We start from the raw sequence: 4,746 nt of genomic DNA on the forward strand, positions 1-4,746 counted from the left end.
CAAGTTAACGTGGCGTGATTGTTAGTAAATATTTATTATTATTTATTTATTTATTTGCGTTCCGTTGTTTTATCTCTTGATGTTGCATGCTAAGGAATTATTTTTTCAATCGATTCAGAGTACTGATATGTCAGTACTCTGTACTGTTCATCTGAATAATCGTATGCGATTATTCAGATGAACTTTTATGTAAGGCTTGTTGGTTTCATTAAAATGATCATTTCATATACTCCCGTGTTTGTTGTAAAGGGGACTTAAGTATTGTTACGCGCTGGGGTTTGGGATAAATAAAACTTCACCGAAGTAACTTAAAAACTGTATTCAACACTTAGAACACTCAACAAACACTTTAAAACTCTCAATTCGCTTCTTCCGCTTCGCTTCAGGTGATGCATTCGCTGTTTCGCTTCGAGTAGTTCCGATTACTAACTGACTGCGTGCCATCCTTGCAACGCTTTTGTAGTCGATACCACATCCCTAGAATTAGCGAGAGTATTCCACACATATCTAGTATTGTTTCCGCTTTCTGACAATAGATGACGTTGTACTTCTCGAGCGTTCTAGGTGCTACTAGATCCTTCGATATTCGGCGATAGATGGCGTTGCTCTTACCGGCGTAACAGTATTCATCGAAGAATGGACTGGAGTGACTTCTCTGATAATTATAGGAGCATATTGCGATCGTCAACTGGCAGTTTCTGGTGGTAGAGCGTGGGCCAGTAAGAGTGGGTATTACTATGTTACCCCCGCGAAACATTCAGGAGTTCCGGCGTTAAGGCCGTTACGCAATTCAATCGAGACTTTCATCTCACGTCTCAGGATGCGTATCGGTGTTCACTTGTGATGTGTAAGGGCAAGATAACTCCAGCTGAGTGAGTTTGACTGACCAGGTAGCACTGTAAGAAGATCTTTTAAAAAAATCGTTTTTAGGAACAAACAATCATAGTAGAAAGTCAAGAAGACATCAAGGCACATTGTTGAAAAAAAAGCAATATTTGGAAAGATGATTACAAATCTACAGAAGTCTCTAATATTCTATGAATACTTTAACATGTACTTACCATTATAACTGATTTAATTTTTAGGGAAGTCAATGTTTTTAATGTTAAAAGTAATCATTAGATATTTTCACTGTAACACAATTACATTAATTATTGCGGACAATCTGTTTTCTCTTACGCGAACACGTGACGGTAAATATGTAGATAGTAGTAGATATTGTGGGGCCGATAATAGAATAACTATTAAAAAATGTATTGTATAAAGTCAACATACATTCAAAACCGAGTAACGTAACCACTAAATCCTGGCCAAATCCCTATCACGTTAAGTTTCCGTGAGCGATTTTAAAAAAAGTTTTAAAATTCAGCCAAGTTCCGAAGAGATTCAAGTTGATGACTAACTTCCACTGGTAGAGGCTTAGCGCGAAACTTTTGAGAACGTTCTAGAATTCTGAACTATATTCAATGGTTTTCGGTTTTAGAACATGAGGTTTTATGATCGTATTGAACTTTATCTCTATTGCGATTTTTCAAAATGACATAAATAGTTAATTCTCCGTACAAAACAAACTAAAATGGCAATGGACAGGACATACAGTAAGAGGCATCGAAAAATGGAACAAAAGCATAATGTTTTGGTACCCTAGAGATAGAAAAAGGAAATTAGGCAGACAGATTCGGAGGTGGGAAGAGATAAAGACGGTAGCAGGAAAACTGTGGACAAGGAAAGCTCTAAGCCGAGTAGAGTGGAAAGAAAGGAGTGGAGGCCCGTGCCAAAGTTGGGCAAACAGACGAAGTTGTCGATGTCATCGACTCGGCAGAGTCGTAAATTTAAGTTTATTATTTGTAAATATCCTTTGCGTCTGAATAAAGGCTTTTATTATTATTACAAAACAATTTGAAGTCCATTGAAATTTCATTCTCTTCGCAAAAAAAAAATGACATGAAAACTTATTGAGTTTTGATTTTTTTTATTTCTGAAAGAAAGTATTTCGGTAGAGTGTACAAACCTTTCACTGTTCCCGCGTTTTTCTTTTTTTTTGTTTGTTAAGTAACGGGCAGCGTCGTTTGAACATGACAGCCACTATCTGCTCCGATTCCAGTTTATTGGCACGCGACAGTTCCGCCAACTTGTCATTTTTGTACGGGCACGATCCTCTTTTGAATTCCGAAACTCAGAAGCCGTTGTATTGTTCTATTGGAACAAAAAATTCGAAAAGTATCTGTTATATCTATTTTTTTGACGTGATTGCAACATTAGGGTATATAAGTTCATTAATTACAAGGTTTTATGCCGTGTAATAATTTGTCAAAATTTTTATTTATTATTTTAGATTTATTTTAAATCCACAAAACTATTTAGGTAGTAGGTATTGACTTCGGTTTTGGCAAGTCCCAGAAATAATCAGAACTGCTTTTGTGGTTTGGGCTCGCGCTTTTTATTATTATTTTTTATTTATTCTTGGAACGCATATGAGTGAGCGTTCTGTACCACTAAAGAGTATTTTCCAATTTCCTTTGAAAAAGTAGATCGCGTATCTTGTGACTATTTTAGAATCTCTACCGTGTCGAATAATTACTCGATTTAGCCGCTGTCAGATTAAGAGTCAGCATATATTTTTCTGTTGTAATTATTTTAGCACAGAAATACGAACTCGTGTTGATGAAATAGCTCACGGCTTACTTAGTACATATTATAAGTTTTGAAGTCGTCGTGGCCTAAATGATAAGACGTCCGGTCCATTCTTGTAGAGAAATGCAACTGTGTCTGTCTGTGTTCGAATCGTGCAGGCAAGTGACAATTTTTCTAATGAAACACGTACTTAAAAATGTTCACTATTGACTTCCACGGTGAAGGAATAACATTGTGTAATAAAAAATCAAAATACCCGCATAATTATTATTTGCGTAATTAGTGGTGGTAGAACGTCTTGTGACTCCGCACGGGTAGGCACAATCAACCCGACTCTTTCACCCAGCTAAGCAATAAAATTAAAAAAAAATAAGTGGTTATCCGATCCTACAGACACCACGCGAATAACTTCATTCACTTCAAGAAGTCTTAATTGTATTAAAGACTCTCATTTTAGTCGTAATGCATGACTTCTTTTCCAAGCCGCTATACAAGTAAGTGCAGTTGGTGGACGATCGCAGTACGATGGTATTAAGGTACTGTTACACATGCTCATTTCAAACATGAAAGCATGCTTCTATTGAGCAGTTGCTGCTTAGTAGCATGTGTGTCGGAATGTTGCTCAAAAGTAGCATGCTCATTTCGAGTTTACTTAAAAATCAATAGGCGTGCGATTTTTGAGCATGCTACCTGCGGCGTGGGTGGAAGGGGGCGTGCTTTAAGCGCGTCTAAGCAGGTTTGCTTATTGAGCATGCTGGTATAGATCAGTCGTTTGCAACAGGTATAATACAAATACATACATAAACTACATAAATAAATACCATACTTAAAACTAGCATGCTTATCGCTAGCAAATGTAAACTGTTCACAAGCATGCACGTATTGACCATACTCAATAGCACGCTTTTTAGCGTGCTATTTTAGAGCATGTGTAACAGTACCTTATTGCTGATACTGACCATTCTCCGATGAATCCCTTAGTCGCTATTGACAGAAATAAAACATATAATGCACTAAACCCAATCGGTACGTATAGATGCTGTGGTAAACACAATAGATCTGACCTATCTCTGCGAATCCATTAGCTAATACCATCGTGTAAACACGGCCGACCGATGACGAATGTACTCAAATTGACAAACGAGCGGCGAACACAATACTGTATCGATTATTGTAGTTGACCTTTGTGAATTGGTGTAGGTATTTAATCGGCTGCCTTACAATTCGCACCTTTAGAATTATAGAGACCCAAATCAAAATATGTGTTTTTTGGAAAACATCGAATAAAGTTTTCAAACCGAAAAGACAGAGGAGGGGGACGGAGTGAAAGAGACCGATAGATAAGTTTGTCCTTTTATGAGCTACTTTTGGTAATTTGACTATTAACAGTCGCTGAAAAAGGTCGTTCTAAGTCAATTTTTGAATTAAAGTCGAAATCCAGAAATTTCGAAATAGGTCTCTATAATTCTAAAGGTGCGAATTGTGCAAGCTAAAAATATCGTGACGTGATATAGTAATGCTTATTAAATTTGATTGCATAGAAAGAGCTCACAGCCCATCTAATTACACACAATTTTAATTTGCGTAATTACTGGTGGTAGGACCTCTAGTAAGTCCGCGCGGGTAGGTACCACCACCCACCACCCTGCCTATTTCTGTCGTGAAGCAGTAATGCGTTTCATCCCAAGGTGGGGGGCGCATTTACGTCGTAGATGTCTATGTGCTCCAGTAACCACTTAACACTAGGTGGGCTGTGAGCTCGTCCACCCATCTAAGCAATAAATAAATAAAAACAACTAATGGAGCCCATAGTCATGGTCATGGTCACAAAGTGAATACCCCACCCTATATAAATTGTTGTAACTGTAACGTAAATACCTAATTGATTGAGGAGAAATTAAAAACAATGTCTAACGCTTGTGTACCTTTTCATGGATTTATTTACTAAGAAGAAACGGCAAATTTACTTACTCTTAAACTCATTTGGTGATGTGACTGATATAAACGTGATGTTTTCAAAGTCTGCCTTATATGATTCGTAAATAATTAATCCATCCACTACCTACTCCTCCTGTCTTATAGCCAACAATATTTTCACATTCCAACTGTCAT

This window comes from Bombyx mandarina, chromosome A1 (genome assembly GCF_030267445.1).
Source record: "Bombyx mandarina strain Sakado chromosome A1, ASM3026744v2".
Classification (NCBI taxonomy): Eukaryota; Metazoa; Arthropoda; class Insecta; order Lepidoptera; family Bombycidae; genus Bombyx; species Bombyx mandarina.